Below are 26,909 nucleotides of genomic sequence, written 5' to 3'. Positions count from 1 at the left end.
TTTAGAAGGTACTTTAGGATTTTTTCCATTGTTTTTCAGTCACTAAGTCATGTCCAGCTGTTTGCAACCCCATGGACTGCAGCATGCCAAGCTTCTCTGTCCTTTACGATCTCCCAGAGTTTGCTCAAATTCATATCCATTGAGTCGGTGATACTGTAACCATCTCATCCTCTGCCACCCTCTTCTCCTTTTGCCTTCGATCTTTCCCAGCATCAAGGTCTTTTCCAATGAGTTGGCTCTTCCCATCAGGTGGCCAAAGTATTGGAGCTTCAGCTTCAGCCTCAGTCCTTCCAATTAATATTCAGAGTTGATTTCCTTTATAATTGGTTTGATCTCCTTGCTGTCCAAGGGACTCTCAAGAGTCTTCTCCAGCACTTTTTTTCATAGCTAAGTATATTTTGAACATTATCATGGTATTCCCAAAGCAACTAAATGTTTTATTTACAAGACTTGGAAGAAATAATATTGTAATCTTTTTAAACAATTAAATGGATTCTGACAGTATTTTGGTTGGAATACATTTCTGAGTTAGATATATGAGAAATAGAGGAAAAAGAATGTACTCAGCTGGTATTTAAAGAAGTCATTTTCCTTTTCCTTTCTCTGTGGGCAAGAAACATGAGATAAAAATAATCAGAATAAGGTCCTTAGGTATCGAGAATTTATTAGAATCAGAGCACTTACTAATTCAGAGCAAATGAGATCTATAGATCGTTAATTGCAGCTTGGTGTCTTTTATAAGAACGCCTCATGTAGTGAGCACATTGTCCCTTCACTAAATGAGTAGTGATTATCTGGGAGATTACTGTGATTTATAAGCTCATTTTCTTCATTTTACTTTACATGTGCCAGACACTGACTCATTCAATAGAAAAGCAAAACAAGCCTGATTTTTCAGAAATTAAATGCTTTATTGATTATTATTATTCTCACCAGAAAGTTATAATGTATAGGATTGTTGAACATGTAATATATAAATTTTTAAAAATAACTTTACTACAGGCTTTAGGTGATAAACCCTGATTTTGGTATACTATATTCCTACCAGAATCTAAAGAATGTTACCCAAATGGAGTAAAACAGTATTTATTGTTATGGGAGAAGAGATTATTTTCTTGGAAAAAGATTCTAACTTTATACTGAAATATACCCTTTTCAGACAAGTGTGACCTCTATAGTAACTTGAAGAATTTTATGTCTTCCATCTTTAAGGTGAAAAAGAGCCAGACACTAAAGTGTGATGAGTAATCAGAGAGTATGATGCACAAGCAACATGTTACCCCTTGTTTTTCAGTAAATGGTTTTGGTAGCTTCAGATATCAAAGGAACTGATTAGATCCTTAAGTTATTTATATATGAAAAGTTAAGTGGAGAATTTACACAATTATTCTGATTGATGAGAGGCAGTAAAACATGGTGCTAAGAGCTTGGGCTCTGCAGCCAGACTGCCTAGATTCTCATCACAGGTCTGCCAGTATGGTATTGGGCCATTTACTTAACCTCTCTGTGCTTGCTTTCTTCAACTATAAAATAGGGATGTTAACATTACCTAGTTCACAGGCCTAAATGAGTTAATACACATACATTGACTGGTGGCAAACATAAACGGTAAGTGCTAGCTGTTACTATCATTTAAACAAAAGGAATATGTATACAGATTCGTGAGCTGGTTTTTGTTGATCAAGGAATAAATTACTTTGGGAACTTGAACATTAAAAAAAAACATTTTGAAGTAGTCTGTTAATTTATAGGTAATGGTGTAGTGATGGGAAATGTGATAGAGTGAGAAAGGAATCTACCATTTTTGAAGAGCTCTTATAGATACCTTGAAGTAAAACAAACAAGGGTTTACATTTCGAGCTCTGTTCCTTGCTGGTTTGTCAACTTGAGAACATTGTTTAATCTTAAATTTTTCCATCTGGTAAGAGGTGGGGGGCAGTGCTACCTTACAGTGTTATGAGCATTTGCAATAATGAATATGGAATTTTTAGCATAATGCTGGTATATATAATAGGAATCAGGCAATAATTTAGTAGGATTCCATCGTATCCAAATAGCTCTCTCAAAGTCAGGGAAGGGACCTGGGGCAAAGTCAACCCACTACTTTTTATTTTTTATTTATGCTTTGAAAAATGAGAAACACTTGTGATACATGAGTTTCAGAAGGCATTCCATGGGTAGATCCAGGAGTCATCTCAGCAGGATTTTGGAGACACTTCTCAGTTGAATTACCCGACGTTCAGGGCAGGCACTGGGGTACAAATCTCACTTTCCGTGGTACAGAGCTGTTGAGCCAGGATGGAGCATAGTATTCTGAAAGAGCATCAGGAGAAAAGAAAATCAGTCATGTGTCTCAAGAAGCACAGGTCCCAGAGACGTCAATGTTGAGCAAAGTTGCAAATTTGAGTAGGCAGAAGATGTTGCTGACTTATTTCAGAGGCTTAGCCCTAGGCCTGGCATATAGATTTGAAAGAGCAGCAAGACAAATTCCCAGTTCCAGAGGTTCTGATAAACTGCTCAGTTATCAAAGAAAAATCAGCAGAAAAGATGTGTGTGGTGGGGATTAACATTTATCCGGCGTCTACTTTGTGACATACACTGTGCTACATTTTCTGTGTGCTAAGTATTGTTATCCTGCCATTTTAAACTGAGGTTTGGAGAAACTAAGAAACTTGCCCAAAGTAAGAGAGCTCTCAAGTGCTGCAGTTGAGATCCACACCAAGATCTGTCTGGTTTAGCCTCTAGATTCTCAGGGATTCTGGAACTAGAGAACAAGTCGTGTACTTAGCTGCTAGAACAAGGATACTGAGAGAAACTTTACCTTGTGAAAATGGTGGAAAACCTACCAATTATAATTAGGCACCCTGTCAAACAAAGCCAGAGGTGTAGAGTGACTTGATCCTAAGTCATTGCAATAGACTTAAATTTCTGAAGACTAAGGTCAGGATTTATCTTGGAACATGGGAGTGGATAAGCCTTAAGGCGAGGAAAAGTGATTTAAGTGACAAGGAGGGGGGCTGCAGGGAAGTAACCTCACAACTCATTGTCTTCTGCCCCACCTTCACACAGTACTTTATTTTTTTAAATTATTTTTTATTGGAATATAGTTGATTTACAGTCTTAGGTTATTTTCTGTCATGCAGCAAAGTAAATCAGCTATATATATATATTTATATATATATATATATATATATATACACACATACACATATATTCACATTTTTAATATTCTTTTCCCATAATTGGTCACTACAGAGTGTGGAGTAGAGTTTCCTGTGCTGTATAGTAGGTTCTTGTTTGTTTCATATGTTATATATAGTAGTCCTACAGTACTTTAAACGGGCCCCTGGAGTCTGCAAAGTGCAAAGCATTAATGTAAAGCTCTAAGTGCTTTTGCTGTCTAATTTGTTATCATGGAGTAGCCATGTGATATTTCTGGTGAGAAACAAGGATCCTTAAGTGTGTAGAGGTATGTTGGCAGTGTTTTATGTGGAAATTCTGTTCTCTGAATTTCATTAAAGTAAATGATGGCCTGATTATCCTACCTCTAAAGGAAATAGAAAAATTAAGGGAAATAATATCACGAAGTTGCAAACAAGATAAAAACAGAGAAGTCTCTATTACAAAGCTATGCCAAAAGTTTCATATTTAACTACTTATTTTTAGGACCACAGGACAGAAATTATATCTTAGATACTTAAATTAGTATATGAAGGTTGGATTTTTGAGGCTAGTAAAGTCAGGATTTGATTTTATCAAACTGATTACTCTTTAATGCTACCTCAAAGGTGAAACATTTTATATCACACTCAGTTATTTGATTTCTAAAATGTCTATGTATGTCACAGGATTTGTTTACTATCAGGAGAAATGGGGAACAGTTTGGGACCAATTGCATATTCTCTTTAATCATGTAGTAAGTTGCTTGTTTGGTTAACAAAAAGAATCCCTCTTATCTACTCTGGAAGGCTTGCTTGGACCCAGTAGCATTTTTACATCAGGCAAATGTCTCATTGGATTGTCAAAATTTGTGAGTGAGGAAATAGTTCAATTGAAATTTAAAATATTCCAAGGACATATTTGTCTTTTTTCTAAGTAGTGAAACAGTGACACATTTTGAAATGGGAGATTAGCTTGTTAGTCACTTCAGACTTCTGTTTCCAAAATCTTCTTGCCATGTTTGGTAATTTTTAAACTGTCTCATTGAGTTGGAGCAGCCATACAACCCAGCTCCATGTTAAAACCTTAGAATATTTTTTTAAAATGCTCAGGATCATACCACCTTAAATCAATATGTACAACTGTTTACATTAAATTTTTTTTTCTTTCTTTTCAGGATATTTCCACATGCATGTGTGATCTTTATATTTTTAAAAAAAATTTTTATTAATTTTTTTTTTTTTGGCCACACCATGCATAGCCTGTGGGATTCTAGTTCCCAACCAGGGATTGAACCTGTGCTCGCTGCAGTGGAAGCATGGAGTCCTAACCACTGGACTACCATGGAAGTCCCAATATTTACATTTTAATCACACAGTTACATGAATGTATTTTCATTGGAAGAATTCAAACGCAGAAATATATAGAGTGAAAAATGGAAGTCATTCTTTACTTACTCTTCTCTTACATCTCATGATCCTTATTAGGTCATCCTTAATCATTCTTGGCTTAGCTGGTAAAGCATCCTCCTGCAATGCGGGAGACTTGGATTTGATCCCTGGGTTGGGAAGATCCTCTGGAGAAGGGAAAGGCTACCCACTCCAGTATTCTGGCCTGGAGAATTCCATGGACTGTATAATCCATGGGGTCGCAAAGAGTCGGACAGGACTGAGTGACTTTCACTTCACTTCACTTAACCATTCTTAAAGGCTTAATATGCATCCAATTAATTCTTTTAATAATTTAATATACATATATACACATACAAACACAAATAAATTTTAAGCTATACCAATGGGGCAACACATTTTCTTCACTTATTATGGTTTTGACATATTTTTCCTTTGAAATCTGTCTCATTTTTAAAACTGATACATAGTATTTCAAAATATATATGGAGCATAAGATAGTTAACCACTCCTCTATTGATGGACATTTAGATTGTTTCTGATTTTCTATTCTTATAAATAATATTGAAGTAAGTATCCTTGAATATATGTATTTGTTCTTTTCTAAAATAGATATTTAGAAGTGGAATTGTTGGGTGAAATCTATCTTCTGCTTAATAAAATTTAGATTGGATTGAAACTGTCAACTTCTCATTTATAATACTATAAAGTTTATGCTCCCAGCAGTAGTGCAAGAGAGTACCACTACCACTGCCAACACTGACTATAATAAATCGCTTAATATTCTGCTAATCTGATGGGTCAAAAGGATAGAAACTGCTTTTATTTTTATTACTTGATGATAATATTTTAATCACAGACTCAATTTGCAAATATTTACTTAGAATTTTTATTGATACTTATATTTATAGCAGTCTTATGTTTTTTATTTATTTTTAATTGAAGGATAGTTGCTTTACAGAATTATGTTGGTTTCTACCAAACATCAACATGAATCAGCCATAGATTACCTATGACCCCTTCTCACTTGAACATCCCTCTCACCTCCCTCCCCACCCAACCCCTCTAGGTTGTTACTGAGCCCTGGTTTGAGTTCCCTGAGTCAAACAGCAAATTCCCACTGGCTATATTTTACATATGGTAATGTATGTTTCCACGTTACTGTCACCATGGTCTGATATAGTAATGAGGTTAAATTAAGCTTACAGTATAATTTGAGAAGATTTTATTTTCCTATGATCTTGAACTGTTTATACAAAGTACAGGAATATTTCCTTTGTGAAACCTTCTCTGCCTGGTAACTTTTGTCATGGTAGGTTTTTAAATGTCTTTCATGGTTATCAGTGTCTTGATGTTTTTTACCTCAAGCCTATTTCGGTAACTAACTTACATAGTTTAGAAAATCATTCAGGTCATCTCGCTTTCAAGTTTGTTAAGTACAAAGTGATACATATTTTTTTTTTACAATTTTATGTAGTATTATCTCTATCTCTAGTTATGTTTTCATTTCAGAATCCAAGTATGTATGTATGTGTGTTATCTTTTTCTTAGCTATGTTTTTGTTACTTAATTAGCTTTTTGAAAAAATTAGACTTGTTTTTTTCTTTTTGTGGTTATTTTCTACATTATTATTTTAGCTTTTATTTTTAAAACTTGTTTTTCATTTTTGTCAAAGTCACATATGCACATAGTTTAAAGAATCAAGCAGTTCTATATGGCATGTTATAAGAAACATGGAGTCCCCCTGCTCATATTTCTTACTCTCAAGTGTTTTAGAAGATTCATTTGATATTATCTCCGTATCTCTATATAATATGTGTTTGTGGCTACTTCTTGATGTCTCAATTTCAAGCATTATCAACTGACTTCCCTTTGTATATAAGGAAGAATTAATTTTCTGTCCACCTACTCCTCATCTTTATCACCCCTCCCCCCCATTTTCTAACCATATTCCCAGGCTCCTGATTTGTTGTTGTTTTGCTTACATGAATATTTCTTTTTTACGTTATTATGACTAAAATCAGTGGTTTTCATATTGGCTGCCCATTTAAATCACTTGGGGGAGCTTAAAACATAAATACTGATGCCTATTATTGATTTAATTGGTCCAGATGTGGTTTGGGTATCTGAAGTTTTAAAAGCTCCTTAGATGGTTCTAATGTCTGTCCAGTGTTGAGAACCAAGGAAATGTTATTCACAGTTGATTACTCAGTTTAACTTTCCTTTCTAGAAAATTTTTTAATTTGCCTTGGAGCTGTTAATTATCTTTCTATATTTGCTTCATTTTCTATATTCTTATTCCTAAATCAACTCAAAATTCCTCTCATTATATTCATGTTTGTCAAGTATTCATTCATTGTCATCTTCTGGAAGAGATCACTGTGGTAGCCTTCAGAACAGTTCTTGCCTTACTGAGCTGGGCTCTAAGCTATTCCTATTGTCATCTCAGTATCTTACTTGACCGGCCTCCTGAGAATTCCTTTCTCCTCTCTTGCTTTGGCTCCTGGTTTTCTGGATCCCATGTCTTCTTGTCCTTTTGGTTTACTATCTCATTATGGTAGAGCACCTCTCTTAATGACTTCCCTAGAGAGAAGAGTTCAGAGAAGGTAACTTTTTAGAAATTATCTTTACGATAATAAATTAGCTGGCTATACAGATGTTGGTTGGAGATCATTTTTTCTTCAGAATTTTAAAATAAAATGCCTCCTTGTCTTCTAATTTCCAGTGATGCTGCTGAGAAGTCTGATGTCATTCTGATATTTTATGAGAACCTATTTTTCTCTCTCTCTCTGAAATCTTTGAGGAGCCTCTCTTTACTCAGTGTTCTGAAATTCCTGATGATGTGACATGGAGAGGATCTGTTTTTATCTATTGGTGGATCCTTTCAATCTGGAAACTCAGGTCCTTCAGTTGTGGGAAGTATTTTTGGATAATGGTTTTAATGATTTCTTCCTCTCCATTTTGTCTTCTCTCTTTCTGGAACTCTCTTATTGGGGTGTTAGACCTCTTGGAAGTGTTCAGCTATCATTTAACTTTTGTTTCCAAGAGCTCTTTTTAATTCTTGAAATGTTTCTTCTGTAGCATCCTTCTCTTCTTTCCTAGAAGCAACATCTCATTTTCTTATGAGGAAAATAACAATAGTTTTTCTTTAAGCTTTCTTTCCCTTGTATAATCTATCCATTTTGCTTTGCTTTCCCCCCACCCCCATGTGTGTGTGTATGTGTGTGTGTGTGTGTGTGTGTGTGAGAGAGAGAGAGAGAGAGAGAGAGAGAGAGAGAGAGATTTAGAGGTCTTCTAATGTCTAGGGCATAACAGTTGAGCACTAAAATGCTCATCAGGGTATTTCTTTGCAGATAGCTGAGACTTGTTTAGTATAGCTTCTGGCTAGACCTTTCTGTAGAGAAACTCCACAGTGTCATTTTATTGAGCATATTTTTTCTTAGTGGTCAGAGTTCCTAGAAAAATACTCTTCTACCTCCCTACTGGGTGGGGACGGAGGGGTGGTAGTGGTGTATAATCCTGGTTGCCATATTTTGAGAGCCAAGAGAGGAAGAAAGAAGTCTCAACATTCAGCATGCAGACTTTCACAACATACCACAGTTTTAGTGTGCTTTTCCTTCTCTTAACTGTGCATAGTATCCTGCAGTCTACAGAACCTGTATTTTTTTTCCCCTCCAGAGAATAAACTCTTGTCTTCTGGATAGGAAAGGAAGCTTACTTGGCAGCATGAAATGAGAAGGGAGATTTTTTTTTTCTCCCTCACCAGATGTTGATTTTATCTTCTTGCCTTAGCTACTTCATCACTCTACTTCAGAAATAGCTGGAACAACACTTTCTGAAGCATTTTGGAGGATCTGTGGTATAAATCAAGTTATTCCTTGGTGTTCTCTATTGCTTGCATAGGATTCAGCTTTCTCAATTCTATTACATAGGTAAACCACTTGTTCATTTGCTTTTCAGGTTCCAGAACTGTGTTGCAGTTTGCTCTTCTGTTTGTGTCATTGGAATATATAACTATTTAAAAAATTCCATAACTGTCATGGATTTAATTGTTTTGCTTATTTTGTTTTTGCCTTTTTTTTTTTTTTTTTAGAAATTAATAAGAGGCGTATGCTCTGTCTTCTATAAAATTGTTTAATCCTATGGTACCTCAGATGGTAAAGAATTTGCCTGCAATGCAGGATACCTGGGTTTGATCCCAGGGTCAGGAAGCTCCCCTGGAGGAGGGCATGGCAATCCACTCCAGTATTCTTGCCTGGAGAATCCCCATGGCCAGAGGAGCCTGGCAGGCTACAGTCCATGGGGTCGCAAAGAGTCGGACACAACTGAGCAACTATGCATAGCACATTATTTTCAGAGAATATATTTTGTATTATTTCAGTCTTTTTAAATTTGTTAAGATTTGTTTTACAACCTAGAAGATAGCTTATCTTGGTGAATGTTCCATGTATATTTGACAAAAATGTTTATTCTGCTGTTGTTTCATGGAGTGTCCTATAAAAGTCAGGTCAAGCTGTTTGGCAGTGTTATTCAGGTCAACTACATGAAACTTTTTGATTTTCTTTTCTTTTTTTTTAATTTTATTTTTTTATTTTTTTATTAAATTTTATTTTATTTTTAAACTTTACATAACTGTATTAGTTTTGCCAAATATCCAAATGAATCCGCCACAGGTATACATGTGTTCCCCATCCTGAACCCTCCTCCCTCCTCCCTCCCCATTCCATCCCTCTGGGTCGTCCGGTCTTCCTTGCTACCTGGGCTTTTCTCTAGTTGTGAAGCGGGTGCTGCTCTCTAGTTGCAGTGTGTGGGCGTCTCATTGCAGTGACTTCTCTTGTTGGGGAGCATGGGCTCTACGGCGAGTGGGCTTCAGTAACTGCAGTTCGTGAGCACAGGCTCAAAAGCTGCAGCACAAGGGCTTAGTTACTCCACAACATGTAGGATCCTTCTGGATCAGGGATTGAACTCATGGTCTCCTGAGTTGGCAGGCAGATTCTTTACCACTGAGCCACAGGGAAGCCTATGTTTTTCTAATAAACACTTTTAATGCAATAAATTTTTCTTTGGGTATCACTTAGCCCTTAATGCAATGTTTTGAGATGTAGTACTCTGATTATCAGTCATTTCTAGAGGATTTTAAAATACAGTTTTTCAATGCATCTTAAGATTTTTTTTCCATTAAACTTTTAGTAAAGTAGCATGTAGTAAAATTACTTTTTTTTCTGTTGGAAAGAATCTATAAATTTGTTGGAATTCATAGAAGGCTACTCTTAAAGTTTTCATAATTAAAATTGTTTTCTTTCCACTCTTTTCAGAGAATTTGATTCAAATGTTCTTTATAATTTTTTTTGAAAATTTTCATATGGCTTAACATGGTCATTTGTAAATATTTTTATGGATATTTAAAAAGATAGTATACAAGATATTTAGTATATGGCATTCAGTTGTCAGTCATCTTACTCTTCTGACTTAATTTATAAACTGAACTTCTTCAAAAAGTGATTACAGTGTTCCACTGAAATTCATGACTCAAAATTTATCCTTTTATTGTTTATTCATTTTTTAAGTAGTTACCATTTAAATATTTTGAAGCCATTTTATTACATGCACAAAAAGTTTGTGATAATTGTATCTCCATGTTGTATTATATCATTAGCCAATATAAAAAGGAATATAAAGTTTTTGTGCATTTTAATGTTCACCTTGAAATCTATTCCACTTTTCATCTAGCCTGGATATCGTTTTACATCCTTGTATTTTAAAGCATTATTTTTCATTTTAAGAATACCTTTTGAGATAATCTCTTCAGCAAGTGGTGCTGTGAAAGTTGGACAGCCATATGTGAATCAGTGAAGTTAGAACATACCCTCTTACCATACACAAAAATAAGTTCAAAATGGCTTAAACATAAGACATGACATCATAAAACTCCTAGAAGAGAACATGGACAAAACATTCCCTGTCATTCCCAATGTTTTCTTAGGTCAGTCTCCCAAGGCGATAAAAATAAAAGCAAAAATAAACATATGGGACCTAATCAAACTTAGAAGCTTCTCCACAGCAAAGGAAACATAAGCAAAATGAAAAGACAACCTACAGATTGGGAGAAAATATTTCCAAATGATGCAATCAACAAGGTCTTAATTTCTAAAATATAGAAACAGCTTATACAACTCAATGACAAAAAGCAAACAACCCCATCGAAAAATGAACAGAACACCTAAATAGACATTTCTCGGAGAAGACATACAAATGCCTGATAAGCACATGAAAAGATGCTCATCATCACTAAATATTAGAGAAATGCAAATCAAAACTACAATGAGGTACCACCTCACATTGGTCAGAATGGCCATCATTAAAAAGTGTATAAATAATAAATGTTGGAGAGATTATGGAGAAAAGAGAACTCTCTTACACTACTGGTGAGACTATAAATTAGTGCAGTTATTATGGAAAACAGTGTGGAGGTTCCTCAGAAAACTAAAACTAGAATTACCATATGATCTAGCAATCCCACTCCTATCCATGTATCCAGACAAAACTATAATTCAAAAAGATACATGCACCCTTATGTTCATAGTGGTACTAGTTACAATAGTCAAGACATGGAAACAACCTAAATGTCCACTGACAGATGAATGCATAAAGATGTGGTTCACATATAAAATGGGATACTATTCAGCCATTCAGAAGAATGAAATAATGCCATTTGCAATATCATGTATAGACACAAGAGAGTATCATCCTAAGTGAAGTAAGAAGTAAACAGATAACATATGATATCACTTATCACTTATATGTGGAATCTAAAATATGACTCAAATGAACATATCTATAAAACAGAAACAGGCTCACAGAGAAGAGACCTTGATTGCCAAGGGGGGAGAAGGAGGGCAGAAGGAAGGATTAGGAATTTGGAATTAGAAGATGTCAACTATTATATATAGGATGGATAAACAACAAGGTCCTATTGTATAGCACAGGAAACTGTCTTCAATATCCTGTGATAGACTGGAATGGAAAAGAATATATTTATAAGTGAGTCACTTTGCTGTACAGCAGAAATTAACGCATTGTAAATCAACTGTTCAGTTCAGTCACTCAGTCGTGTCCGACTCTTTGCGACCCCATGAATCGCAGCACGCCAGGCCTCCCTGTCCATCACCAACTCAACCAACAACCCAGAGTTTACTCAAACTAATGTCCATTGAGTCATGATGCCATCCAGCCATCTCATCCTCTATTATCCCCTTCTCCTCCTGCCCCCAATCCCTCCCAGCATCAGGGTCTTTTCCAATGAGTCAGCTCTTCACATGAGGTGGCCAAAGTATTGGAATTTCAGCTTTAGCATCAGTCCTTCCAATGAATATTCAGGACTGATTTCCTTTAGGATGGACTGGTTGGATCTCCTTGCAGTCCAAGGGTACTTCAGTGAAATAAGAAAAAGAATGTCTGTTGTAAACAATTGTCTAGAATTTATTTTGTGTTTTTCCCCTGAGACTCTGTCTTTCAACATAGTTATTTAATCACTTTTACGTTTACTGTTATTCTGGATATGTAGGATGCATTCTTGCCATCTGATTTATTTCATGTTTTCTCTTAACCATGATTTCTCTTTTAATTTTTAGCCTTTTGTTTTACTTATTGAAATTCCTTTGTTTCGGTTTTTATCTCTAGTAGTTTGATAATTGCATATGCTATTTATGCTCTTCTATTAGCTAGCTTTAAAATTCACCACACATTTAAACATTTTCTACCACTTCTAGAATCAATTAGTATCACTATTCTCTTCTTAAAATATTTTCATAGCTATACTAAAATCAGAGAAACATTTTCATGATAGATTTCTATTAATATTATATATATATGTTCACTGTTGTTAAACACCTTCATAGTTATTTTTTAATAGCTATTTAACATTCTATTGGATTGTTATAATATAAAATATATTATCAGATTAAGGGCATACCCTACTCTAGTATGACTTCATCTTAACTAATTACATCTGCAATGATTATATATTTAAAATGTATATAAAATTAAAATAAGCACACAGATATCTGTTCCCCTACTATGTGTAATTTTATTTAAATGATTGACTAAAAATGATTATGATATCTAATGCTGTGGTTAATATATTTGTGCCTGTAGAGTTTCTATTTCAGTACATTAATTTTCTGGGTTGAGTTTGTGTGACAGCAGTCTTCTCTTTATGAGTATCAACAATTTTCTCTCCATTGGATAACAGTCTTTTTGGTATACAGTGTAAAGGGATTGTAGAAACAGTCTAGTGCATTGGCTAAGGTGCTAAAGGAGAATAGGATAGATGAATGACAGGCAGACAGCAGACAAGAGGGCCGCAGAGTGAGATCCATGCAGACAGATAGTGGAGAGTTCAGTCAGAATGTGCTTGGAAACATCAGGGGAATTAAATAGAAACAGAAGTGAACAGGAAGGTTAAAAGGTAAAATGATGTCTTTTCTCCATTTATTTGTAGAGGATGGATAATAACAGTCACAGGAGAGTAAAAACTCATGAATTCAGAAAAGAGGTTGCAAAAAAGGTCATGCCAGGTAGTAAATGAGAGTCTGGAGCCCCTTAAGCCTGGGTTGAAGTCCTCACTGTGGAAGTTACAAGAGGACATTGTAACTCATTCATGTATAAGATTATGGACTGGAATAAGTTTATAATAGTTCAGAAGGCTACTGCATACGCCAGCATGCTTGCTGACTTTAAATGTGTACTTCAATTTATATATTATTTTAAATTTTCAGTTATTTAAAGGTAAATCCTATAAAAGTATACATTTCAGATAAACTACAACTTTGAAGAATGAACCTCCTATATAGGTTGACCTGTTTCCCCCTCCAAAATATACAAAAAGATACACTGAATCCTTAACTCCCAGCACCTCAGAATATGATCTTATTTGGAAATTGGATCACTGCAGATGTAATTAGTTAAAATGAGGTCACACTAAAGTAGGATGAGTCCTTAATCTGGTATGACTGGTGTCCTTATAAGAAGAGAAGAGACGACAGACATGACACACAAGTGGAGAGGCTACGTGACAGTGGAGATAGAGACTGAAGTGCTGCTTCTACAAGTCAAGGATCGCCAAGGCTTGATAGAGACTACCAGAAGCAAGGAAGATCCAGGAAAGAATTCTAGCCAAAGTCTCAGAGAAAGCATGGCTCTGCTGACACCTCATTTTTGGACTTCTAGCCTCCAGAACAGCCGGGAAATAAGTTTGTATTGTATAGCAGCCAGCCAATAGGAAATCAACACATAACCTATTAATTTTACCAGAGCGATATGACGGAAGCATCCTATCTCCACGGGCGAGGCTATCCTAAGTGAAGCTGGAAATCGTCTTTTCAGTTGCTGCTGCTGCTGCTGCTAAGTTGCTTCAGTCGTGTCTAACTCTGTGCAACCCCAGAAACGGCAGCCCACCAGGCCTGCCCCTGGGATTCTCCAGGCAAGAACACTGGAGTGGGTTGCCATTTCCTTCTCCAATGCATGAAAGTGAAAAGTGGAAGTGAAGTCACTCAGTCGTGTCTGACTCCTAGCGACCCCATGGACTGCAGCCTACCAGGCTCCTCTGTGCATGGGATTTTCCAGGCAAGAGTACTGGAGTGGGTGCCATTGCCTTCTCCCATCCTTTCAGTGTAGACATGCTAATGTGACTGCTGAGTCAAAGTGAAGATGAGTCTTGAAGGAACATCAAGCTGGAAAGAAACTGCCAGCTTTGTACTAGTAAATTCTTATCTACCTACTTCCTCGCCCAGCTTATAAATGAGAATGGTAAAGAATACCCAGCAAGGATCTCATTCAAGTATGAAGGACAAATCAAAAGCTTTTCAGACAAGCAAAAGCTGAGAGAATTCTGCACCACCAAACCAGCTCTCCAACAAATACTAAAGGATATTCTCTAGACAGGAAACACAAAAACGGTGTATAAATCCGAACCCAAAACAATAAAGTAAATGGCAACGGGATCATACTTACAAGTAATCACCTTAAACGTAAATGGGTTGAATGCCCCAAGCAAAAGACAAAGACTGGCTGAATGGATACAAAAACAAGACCCCTACATATGTTGTCTACAAGAGACCCACCTCAAAACAGGGGACACATACAGACTGAAAGTGAAGGGCTGGAAAAAGATTTTCCATGCAAACAGGGACCAAAAGAAAGCAGGAGTAGCAATACTCATATCAGGTAAAATAGACTTTAAAACAAAGACTGTGAAAAGAGACAAAGATGGTCACTACATAATGATCAAAGGATCAATCCAAGAAGAAGATATAACAATTATAAATATATATGCACCCAACACGGGAGCACCGCAGTATGTAAGACAAATGCTAACAAGTATGAAAGGAGAAATTAACAATAACACAATAATAGTGGGAGACTGTAATACCCCACTCACACCTATGGACAGATCAACTAAACAGAAAATTAACAAGGAAACACAAACTTTAAACGATACAATAGACCAGTTAGACCTAATTGATATCTATAGGACATTTCATCCCAAAACAATGAATTTCACCTTTTTCTCAAGCGCACATGGAACCTTCTCCAGGATAGATCACATCCTGGGCCATAAAGCTAGCCTTGGTAAATTCAAAAAAATAGAAATCATTCCAAGCATCTTTTCTGACCACAATGCAGTAAGATTAGATCTCAATTACAAGAGAAAAACTATTAAAAATTCCAACATATGGAGGCTGAACAACACGCTGCTGAATAACCAACAAATCACAGAAGAAATCAAAAAAGAAATCAAAATGTGCATAGAAACGAATGAAAATGAAAACACAACAACCCAAAACCTGTGGGACACGGTAAAAGCAGTCCTAAGGGGAAAGTTCATAGCAATACAGGCACACCTCAAGAAACAAGAAAAAAGTCAAATAAATAACCTAACTCTACACCTAAAGCAACTAGAAAAGGAAGAAATGAAGAACCCCAGGGTTAGTAGAAGGAAAGAAATCTTAAAACTTAGAGCAGAAATAAATGCAAAAGAAACAAAAGAGACCATAGCAAAAATCAACAAAACCAAAAGCTGGTTTTTTGAAAGGATAAATAAAATTGACAAACCATTAGCCAGACTCATCAAGAAACAAAGGGAGAAAAATCAAATCAATAAAATTAGAAATGAAAATGGAGAGATCACAACAGACAACACAGAAATACAAAGGATCATAAGAGAGTACTATCAACAATTATATGCCAATAAAATGGACAACGTGGAAGAAATGGACAAATTCTTAGAAAAGTACAACTTTCCAAAACTCGATCAGGAAGAAATAGAAAATCTTAACAGACCCATCACAAGCACGGAAATTGAAACTGTAATCAAAAATCTTCCAGCAAACCAAAGCCCAGGTCCAGACGGTTTCACAGCTGAATTCTACCAAAAATTTAGAGAAGAGCTAACACCTATCCTGCTCAAACTCTTCCAGAAAATTGCAGAGGATGGTAAACTTCCAAACTCATTCTATGAGGCCACCATCACCCTAATACCAAAACCTGACAAAGATCCCACAAAAAAAGAAAACTACAGGCCAATATCACTGATGAACATAGGTGCAAAAATCCTTAACAAAATTCTAGCAATCAGAATCCAACAACACATTAAAAAGATCATACACCATGACCAAGTGGGCTTTATCCCAGGGATGCAAGGATTCTTCAATATCCGCAAATCAATCAATGTAATACACCACATTAACAAATTGAAAAATAAAAACCATATGATTATCTCAATAGATGCAGAGAAAGCCTTTGACAAAATTCAACATCCATTTATGATAAAAACTCTCCAGAAAGCAGGAACAGAAGGAACATACCTCAGCATAATAAAAGCTATATATGACAAACCCACAGCAAACATTATCCTCAATGGTGAAAAATTGAAAGCATTTCCTCTAAAGTCAGGAACAAGACAAGGGTGCCCACTTTCACCATTACTATTCAACATAGTTTTGGAAGTTTTGGCCACAGCAATCAGAGCAGAAAAAGAAATAAAAGGAATCCAAATTGGAAAAGAAGAAGTAAAGCTCTCACTGTTTGCAGATGACATGATCCTCTACATAGAAAACCCTAAAGACTCCACCAGAAAATTACTAGAACTAATCAATGACTATAGTAAAGTTGCAGGATATAAAATCAACACACAGAAATCCCTTGCATTCCTATACACTAATAATGAGAAAACAGAAAGAGAAATTAAGGAAACAATTCCATTCACCATTGCAACGGAAAGAATAAAATACTTAGGAATATATCTACCTAAAGAAACTAAAGACCTATATATAGAAAACTATAAAACACTGGTGAAAGAAATCAAAGAGGACACTAACAGATGGAGAAATATACCATGTTCATGGATTGGCAGAATCAATATAGTGAAAATGAGTATACTACCCAAAGCAATCTATAGATTCAATGCAATCCCTATCAAGCTACCAACAGCATTCTTCACAGAGCTAGAACAAATAATTTCACAATTTGTATGGAAATACAAAAAACCTCGAATAGCCAAAGCGATCTTGAGAAAGAAGAATGGAACTGGAGGAATCAACCTACCTGACTTCAGGCTCTACTACAAAGCCACAGTTATCAAGACAGTATGGTACTGGCACAAAGACAGAAATATAGATCAATGGAACAAAATAGAAAGCCCAGAGATAAATCCACGCACCTATGGACACCTTATCTTTGACAAAGGAGGCAAGAATATACAATGGATTAAAGACAATCTCTTTAACAAGTGGTGCTGGGAAATCTGGTCAACCACTTGTAAAAGAATGAAACTAGAACACTTTCTAACACCATACACAAAAATAAACTCAAAATGGATTAAAGATCTAAACGTAAGACCAGAAACTGTAAAACCCCTAGAGGAGAACATAGGCAAAACACTCTCTGACATACATCACAGCAGGATCCTCTATGACCCACCTCCCAGAATATTGGAAATAAAAGCAAAAATAAACAAATGGGACCTAATTAACCTTAAAAGCTTCTGCACATCAAAGGAAACTATTAGCAAGGTGAAAAGACAGCCTTCAGAATGGGAGAAGATAATAGCAAATGAAGCAACTGACAAACAACTAATCTCGAGAATATACAAGCAACTCCTACAGCTCCAGAAAAATAAATGACCCAATCAAAAAATGGGCCAAAGAACTAAATAGACATTTCTCCAAAGAAGACATCCAGATGGCTAACAAACACATGAAAAGATGCTCAACATCACTCATTATCAGAGAAATGCAAATCAAAACCACTATGAGGTACCATTTCACACCAGTCAGAATGGCTGCGATCCAAAAGTCTACAAGTAATAAATGCTGGAGAGGGTGTGGAGAAAAGGGAACCCTCTTACACTGTTGGTGGGAATGCAAACTAGTACAGCCGCTATGGAGAACAGTGTGGAGATTCCTTAAAAAACTGGAAATAGACCTGCCTTATGACCCAGCAATCCCACTGCTGGGCATACACACTGAGGAAACCAGAATGGAAAGAGACACGTGTACCCCAATGTTCATCGCAGCACTGTTTATAATAGCCAGGACATGGAAGCAACCTAGATGTCCATCAGCAGATGAATGGATAAGAAAGCTGTGGTACATATACACAATGGAGTATTACTCAGCCATTAAAAAGAATACATTTGAATCAGTTCTAATGAGGTGGATGAAACTGGAGCCTATTATACAGAGTGAAGTAAGCCAGAAAGAAAAACACCAATACAGTATACTAACGCATATATATGGAATTTAGAAAGATGGTAGCAATAACCTTGTGTACGAGACAGCAAAAGAGACACTGATGTATAGAACAGTCTTATGGACTCTGTGGGAGAGGGAGAGGGTGGGAAGATTTGGGAGAATGGCATTGAAACATGTAAAATATCATGTATGAAACGAGTTGCCAGTCCAGGTTCGATGCATGATACTGGATGCTTGGGGCTGGTGCACTGGGACGACCCAGAGGGATGGAATGGGGAGGGAGGAGGGAGGAGGGTTCAGGATGGGGAACACATGTATACCTGTGGCAGATTCATTTGGATATTTGGCAAAACTAATACAATTATGTAAAGTTTAAAAATAAAATTAAAAAAAAAAAGAATTTCAAGATGGGAAAAAAAAAAAAAAGAAAACTGGATCAAATAGATTTGAATATCCATTATGGATGGCATATCCTAGGAACTCTGGAGCAGAAAGATACACCACTTACTATATTGAAACTGCTATTTTTTTGGGGTAAAATATTAAAAAGTGACAATTTCATATGCTTCAACCTAGTAGGTTACACTGGAATTTAGAAGGTGATATTATAGATTTCTAACAATAAAAGGGGCTACATAGTAAACTTCAGATGAGAATTATTGCATCTTAAAAGATGGAAAAGATTCAAGAAGACCCTGAAAAGTGATGGGTATTTGGGGGTGGGTAGTGAAGGGATGAGTTTCACTGAAGATGTAAGTCCATGTTCAGGAGTCAGGAGGGAAGATTCATGAAAAGTATCTTGGTCATATGTTTAAAGAAGATCTTCAGTGCTTGACTAAGGAGTTCCAGTTTGTTTGTTTGAAATTAGTGAGTAAATTGTCAAAGATGGTGTGGAGAAGAAGATGAGAAATGATGGTTTAGGAAATTAACTTGGCATTTATTTATTTAGCAAGTATTTGTTGAGGACAATTGGGTGTGCAGACTGCTTGGAGAGTTGTGACACTGAAGGCCCAGGAACCAAGAAGGAGATTATGAGGTAGTAACTATGTTGTTAGCACAGTGTAACTATGATGTTGTATGTACTTGAACTGGAGTGGTGGGGTGGAAAGGAAAAATTAAGGCAGTTTGGAGGACACCTGAGAGAGCTTAGTGATATATTTAATTGTGCAAGAAGGAGATGGAGTCAAAGATGATATCAAATTTTTGCATTTGAGTGAATTTAAGAACAGCCTTAATAACAAAAATGGAGAAAGCAAGAGAGGAGGCTGGTTCCAACACTGAGGTGCTGATTTTTTAAAAAAACTTTATAATCTCAAAAATATACAAGCACCTCATGCAACTCAATACCAGAAAAACAAACAACCCAATACAAAAGTGGGCAAAAGACCTAAACAGACATTTCTCCAAAGAAGACATACAGATGCCTAATAAATACATGAAAAGGATGCTCAACATCACTCATTATTAGAGAAGTGCAAGTCAAAAGTACAGTGAGGTATCACGTCACACTGGTCAGAATGGCCATCATCACAAAGTCTACAAACAATAAATGCTGGAGAGGGTGTGGAGAAAAGGGAACCCTCTTACACTGTTGGTGGGAATGCAAACTGGTACAGCCTCTATGGAAAACAGTGTGGAGATTTCCTTAAACAGCTGGGAATAGAACTGCCATACAACCCAGCAATCCCATTGCTGGGCATATACCCCAAGGAAATCAGAAGTGAAAGAGACACGTGTACCCCAATGTTCACTGCATTACTCTTTACAATAGCTAGGACATGGAAGCAACCTAGATGTCCACTGGCAGATGAATAGATAAGGAAGTTGAGGTACATATACACAATGGAGTATTACTCAGCTATAAAAGGGAACACATTTGAATTGGTTCTAATGAGGAGCCTATTATACAGAGTGAAGTAAGTCAGAAAGAGAATGACAAATACTTTATATTAACACATATATTATAGAATTTAGAAAGACAGTAACGACGATCCTACATGCAGGAAAGCAAAGGAGACACAGATATAAAGAACAGACTTTCAGACTCAGTGGGAGAAGATGAGGGTGGGATGATTTGGGAGAAGGGCACTGAAACATGTACATTACCATATGTAAAATAGATAACCAGTGCAAGGTCGATGCGTGAAGCAGGGCACCCAAAGCCAGTGCTCTGGGACAACCCAGAGGGGTGGGGTGGGGAGGGAGATGGGAGGGGGATTCAGGATGTTGGGACACATGAATACCCATGGCCGATTCATGTTGATGTATGGCAAAAACCATCACAACATTGTAAAGTAATTATCCTCCAGTTAAAACAAATACATTAAAACAAACAAAAAGTAATATATATCTTAGTAGAACTTTTCAGCATAGGACAGAGAATGAGGTTACCTCAGAGTTGCCAAGAGAGAGGTTATGGTTGAGGGCATGAAAATGGACCAAATCTTTAAGGGTGATGTATAAATTGAAATTATGCATATTATGATTAAATTGAAAATTATGCATATTATTCCCAGCTTTACACCTTTTAATTATAACCTCTCCCTGACATATCTTACTCATTTCCATCCTTGATCAAACAGTAGCTCTATCTCACACCATTCTTGAAGTTCAGGGACTAATATAATCATTACATATTTTTCTGTTGTCACCAGATGATTTTGTAAAAGGGCAGATGGATATTTGTGGTTTAGTTTTCACCATTATGTTATAGAAATTGAAGGCCCCTGAAGGAGAGAGTTTATCTTATTTAAAACTATCTCCAGCATTTAGCACAGAATTCACTACAGAGTAGGTAGTTATTACACGTTTCTCACACAAATGAACTTTGGAGACACTACTGAAAATATGTAAAATGAATTACAATGATTCATAGAACAGTAAGTAGTTCATTCAAACTTCTGAAATACTGATTTTACATCTTGTTGAACTGTGACTTTTGTCAACCGAGATCCAGAGGGTTAAAAGTACAAGTCTGGTTTTAAAAATGCATCTCTGTTTTTAGAAACTAGCCATCATAGCATGTCAGCCTTCCTATCTATTAAACTATAATAGCTAGAATCAATCGTCAAAATTCCACCTCAGTCTCTAAAATCCAGTGTATTAGCTTTGCTATAAAGTATCCTTCAGCTTATATATTTTTTCTTTCTTTAAACAGAATTAAACAGATCATTCCTCCACCCCTATCCCCGCCACTTACACTGTGAGAGAGACAAGGACAAACTGCAGACTTTTTTTTTCCTCTTACAACCTTGCAGACTGCCCAGCTCCAGGCAGCAGCAGGAGACGTCAGGTAGCCTGATATAATTTATTTCCTCCTTGCACCAGCTGGTATCACATTCTAGATCTTGAAATTCCCAGGGTTCATTTATCTTCAAAATTTCTCACTTGACAATGAAAAGAGGACTACGAAGCTGAGTCTGCATTTAATGTACCATAATGCCAATCTTGGTGCATTGTTTTATGAATTATAGCTAAAAGAGTTTATACAGTATTTGACAAAAAGGACAATTCCCCACTTGTTTGTGAAGCTAGTTAGTCAACCACAAGAGTTAGAGCAGGGCTGTTTCCTTTTCTAGTTTAAATATGATGTTTGGATCAGGTACAGAGAATTGAAATCAGAACTTAGGACAGAGGTATTACCTGTTAATTTAAAAATTAGTGGGAGAAAGTGAAATTTGCCTTTTTTCATTATCGCATATAAGGGATAGTGGCAAAATGGCATTATAAACTTCCTTTGAGTATTTTATTATGTATCTGCAATTTTGATTAAAATTTATTTTTGGTGTTTGTAATTAAGCTTGCGGGTGTACTTAGAGCACTGTTAGTTTTCTTCTCTGGATAAAACACTAGTGAAAATAAAACCAGATCATGGATGGTAGATCTGAACTATTTTGATGGGTGTTCATCTTAATTATGTCTTGTTGACTTCATGTCCCTTGCCATGGTCTGAATTTCTGTCTGCTGTGACCTGTAGCTGGGAATGGAGGGATAAATATTGGGGTTACAGCTGCATCAGCAAATAGCTGACTGATGTAGGGAAGGACACAGGGAGGCATTGGTCAAGGTGCTTTCTTAGGTCTCTCTCTGCACTCAGATCTTATACTTGGTGGTGGAAATGTCTAAATAGGCCCGTTATGGAGAATGAAGAGAGAGAATACAATATTTGACAAAGGAAGAGCTCCCTTTCTGGGATTGCCCTGTCAGGTTTCCTTACTCACTAAGTGACTCACTCCTATGTACCAGCCTCATGGTAAATAAAGTCTAAATTTGTGGAGTGTCCGTGGGTCTGATTTCAGAACAAGATGAATCTTAGTTTGGTCTCTTGGGCCTGCCTTTTCTTAGCTGTTTGACTTTGGGCAAGGTGTACTAGACCTTTCTAAGCCTCCTCAAGATTCTCATCTCACAATGCCTTCCTGACAAGGGTTATATAAAGATTTAATGAAATGAAGAAAGTAATTTGCACTGTAAAACATGGTGCAAATTAGGTGCTCAACAAATAGTGTTTCCTTCTCCTTCCTCATTTTTGTTAAGTAGGATTATAATTTGCCAATATCGTAGTTATCTTGAAAAGAATTTTAAATATTGCTAAATTTGAATAACCTTTCCCAAAGTTCTGTTAAACAGGGGACTGTGTGTTTGTGTGTTTCCGCGGTGAGGGTGTGAGTTTGTGTGCTTGTGATTACCTGTGTATGGGTGTAAACTCGAAATTCAGATGAAATGGTAAATCAGTACCGGTCCTAGCTCACTTACAGTGATCTCTAAGTTGCTTCTAAATCAGTCACTCCAGTTAACCCAATTCTAGAAGTCTAACTGAAGAACTGGAACTGATATCTGGATAATCCAGATGAATATTATTTTCTAAGCCAAGCTGTTAGTTAGCATTATATTTATAAAGCATTCCTTCACACCACATATAAAGTGTAAAGCAGGAGCAAAGAAGGTATATTCCCTTTAAATTTAAACAGAAAGCTGTTATTGCAGTTCCACTGTTCCATCTATTGTGAAAATGGAGACCAGAGAAGAAAACACATTTATGTCAATCATCAGGTAGCACGTTTTGAGGTGGACTTATCCAGATAATTGCCCTAATTTTTCATCCTGGCCTGTGATTGTTTTCTTTTTTCCTGCTTCACACAGTTTTGCCTTTTTCTTTGTCATCATCAGTTTGCACTTCCTGACATCCTCTGTGTCAGCTGGCCACATTATTGACTTTTATTTTTGTGGAGGTCACTTCTGTAGGAGCATCTCTTCAGCTTCTGATTGCCCTTAGTGGAAAGGAATTTGAATAAAAATGTCTGACAGATGCTACTGACATGGAGGAGGGTTTGCTGGTAGAGAGGTGAATCATAATGTGAAAGCTGTATAACTCAGCTCCCCCAACACCCACTCCAATTTTGGCTCTTTGACAATGCTTTCTCTTTGAGAAAGAAGAACAGTTTGATCTGAATTCTTATTAGGTTCTGAGCCACCAAATTAGAATCTAATAAGCTCATTTGGAAGGGTTTTGAATTAGCTTTAAACAGACCCATGCTGAGCTCATAGAGGAGACCCTCCTACTCTTTCCAGGCAACCTGTAGTTTGTAGACTTAATTTTCAAAGTCTCTTCTTTGTCTGTTTTCTCATGTTGTGCTCTTTTCTCCCTTTTAATGGACTACTTCTAGCTATATCTTACACTTCTAGGGAGAATTGTAACACATCTTACACTTCTAGGGAGAACTGTGACACATCTTATGTGTGACATTAGTTAAGAAAGTCAGAAATTTAGAGAGAAAAAAAGACACCTTCTTCAAAATAAGAAAAACTTGGCTTCTGGAATCTTCCCATTTGGCATTCTCCAATAGCACCGATTATCTTTTTTTTTTTTTTAACACCTTTTTATTTGTATTGTGGTATACTGATTAACCAGAGAAGGCAATGGCAACCCACTCCGGTACTCTTGCCTGGAAAATCCCATGGACGGAGGAGCCTGGTAGGCTGCAGTCCATGGGATCGCTAAGAGTCAGACACGACTGAGCGACTTCACTTTCCCTTTTCACTTTCATGCACTGGAGAAGGAAATGGCAACCCACTCCAGTGTTCTTGCCTGGAGAATCCCAGGGATGGGGGAGCCTGGTGGGCTACCATCTATGGGGTCGCACAGAGTCGTACATGACTGAAGCGACTTAGCAGCAGCAGTAGCATAGCTGATTAACAATGTTGTGATAGTTTCAGTTAAACAGCGAAGGGACTCAGCCATACATATGCATGTATCCATTCTCCCCCAAACTCTCCACACCCCATACACTGGTTATATTGAAATGAGAAGTATTTGGGCATAAAAATACTTTCCCAATATATATCATTACCTTGCTTGTGCATGCATGCTCATTCGCTTCAGTTGTGTCCAACTATGTGTGACCCTATGGACTGTGGCCCACCAGGCTCCTCTGTCCATGGGATTCTCCAGGCAAGAATACTGGAGTGGTTGCCATTACCTTCTCCAGGGGATCTTCCCAACCCAGGGATCGAACCTGTATCTCTTATATCTCCTGCATTGGCAGGTGGGCTCTTTACTACTAGTGCTACCTAGGAAACCCAAACCTTGCTTGTAGATGTACAGAAATGTAAAATTGTTAAGAAAAGTAAGATCCTGGGGTGGTTAGGAGGGGGAAGAAATAGTATTATGGTCAGCCTGTTGGACCTCTGAGGAAATTGAGAGAGTTAAAGAGGGAGAGAAATAGGCATGGTGATTAGGTGGAGGAGACAAGCTGCCAAGGGGGGTTGGGGTTGACTGTAGGTAGCACAGTCAGTATGCATCTGCGGTTATCATTTTGTACCTGGGCAAATTTACCTGTAGGGTAGATTCCTAGAAATGCAGCTGCACAGTCAAAGTGTATGTGCTTTCTTAATTTCCATAGTTATTGTCAAGTTGCTTGATATAAAGTTTGGATCAATTTACATTTCTGTGAACAACATATTCATAGCACTTAGACACGTTTTTTTTTTTCCCTCCTTTTCTTTTAGCCTCCCCTGGTATGGACAGGAAGTACATGTGAGTCCAATTCTCCTTTCTTGGTAACTAACTTGGTTTACCTCTCAGAAAGCTGTTACTGTAGTTCAGAAGTTCTACCAGTACTTGCCTATGCTGATGTCCTCCATAACCACAGGACACTTAGTGGATTTTACCAACTAAAGAGTCATGTTTCCTCAGCTCAGTGAAAAATTTCCCTTATTTCTTGGATGATTCTCTCAACTCCATTCTGTTCTCCCTCTCTGGAACCCCTGTTAATAGTGCAATGGAACCACTGAATCTACCTACCCTTCTAAGCGTTTTAGTTTTTCTCACACTCTTCAGCTTTATTTTTCTGCATAGTACTCCAGGAGAACTCCTGATTTTATTTTCCTGCTTTTTTATTATGACCTCAGCCCATCCACTGAGCTTTTTGAAAGTGGCCATAATATTTAACATTTTCAAGGTCTCGGTTGCTTATTATTAGAAGCGGACCTGGAGAGGGCATGACTGCTGCTTGACCCAGGCTGTCTGAAGCTCCTCCTCTGTCCTTTCAATATATGCTCCATCCTCTGGTCTTTTCACCCAAGCCATTTCAAGGACACAGCCTTGAGAGAGTCAGGTGTGTTGAGGCTGGACCGCATACATGACCGAACCTATTAAGGTCTCTATATAGAGTTAAGATTCCAGCGAGTGGGAATGGAGATCTAGTCATTTCATGGTGCCCAGACAAGCCTCCTGGGTAATTCCCTTGCTGCTTAACCCTGCCACCTACCAATCTGGAGTGCCTGTTTTTTGTTTTTTGTTTTTGGTCTCTCCTTGCCCTCCCTGTACCAGGACTGTTTTCAGATTTCACCCAGGGAAGTTCCTTTTTTAGAGAAGCCTGTTATTTCTAAATGGATTTAAATCACACTGAAAACTTACATTTCTTTTTCCTATGCTGACACTGTTTCTCAAGAAGTTAATTTTTCTGGTTGTTGAGTTTGGTAGTTTTCTTTCATTTTGTTGATTTTCCTCTAATGTATGAGGGTTCTTGGTGTTCCGTCCATATTTATACGTAACTGCCCTTGATTGATCCTTATTGGTTAGTTCAAGCTTAGTTTCTGCATCCCAGGAGAGAATCTCCATTTCCTTGACAATGGGTAAATGTTTTAACGATAGGGATTCTCAATCAGCACTCACTGAGGGAGGCAGGGGCTATATGGCTGCATGCCCTTTCATTTAGGGTGTACGGGGAGCTTGTTTCTTGGATGCAGAGTCTTCTGTTCCCTCATAATGGCCTTACATGACTCATGGCAGTGTCCTCCTTCTCTTACCACAAGGGACATTCTGAGGGTACTTGGCTAGTGTTATATGCAGAGTTGATCTAAATTCTTTAGTGTGTGTTCACTCAGTCATGTCTGACTCCTTGCTACCCTCTGGACTGCAGCACACCAGGTTCCTCTGTCCATAGTATTTTCCAGGTGAGAATACTTTAGAGTCTGTAGCAAATGCCACAGTCATGGTTCTGTGGTTAGGGGATCAGTCCAGCTCCTTTATATTCCTTTAATCACCTGTTTACTTACTGCCTCTTCCTTTTCCAAGCCTCCATGGGTCTAG

At 37.2% G+C, this 26,909-nt stretch overlaps 1 protein-coding gene across 3 annotated transcripts in view; it reads right to left on the bottom strand.

Moving 5' to 3' along the window:
* Positions 1-2,068: 2,068 nt before the first annotated feature.
* Positions 2,069-26,909, bottom strand: part of LOC129639286 (serine/threonine-protein phosphatase 2A 65 kDa regulatory subunit A alpha isoform-like) — a 30,638-nt gene continuing 5,797 nt past the window's right edge. The window contains exons 3-4 of one of the 3 annotated variants that reach the window (XR_008708326.1): positions 4,617-4,688; positions 2,069-2,313 (exon numbers count right to left, since the gene is read on the bottom strand). The gene's annotated coding sequence lies outside the window, so the exon portion shown is untranslated. Of the gene's footprint in view, positions 2,314-4,616; positions 4,689-7,075; positions 7,152-26,909 lie in introns of those variants that run through there. The other 2 variants (XM_055564352.1, XM_055564353.1) reach the window with 2 other exon arrangements.

The sequence above is a fragment of the Bubalus kerabau genome, chromosome X, assembly GCF_029407905.1.
Source record: "Bubalus kerabau isolate K-KA32 ecotype Philippines breed swamp buffalo chromosome X, PCC_UOA_SB_1v2, whole genome shotgun sequence".
Taxonomy (NCBI): Eukaryota; Metazoa; Chordata; class Mammalia; order Artiodactyla; family Bovidae; genus Bubalus; species Bubalus kerabau.
The sequence above is the reverse complement of the archived record's forward strand: the minus strand, read 5'-3'. Positions and strand labels throughout refer to the sequence as shown.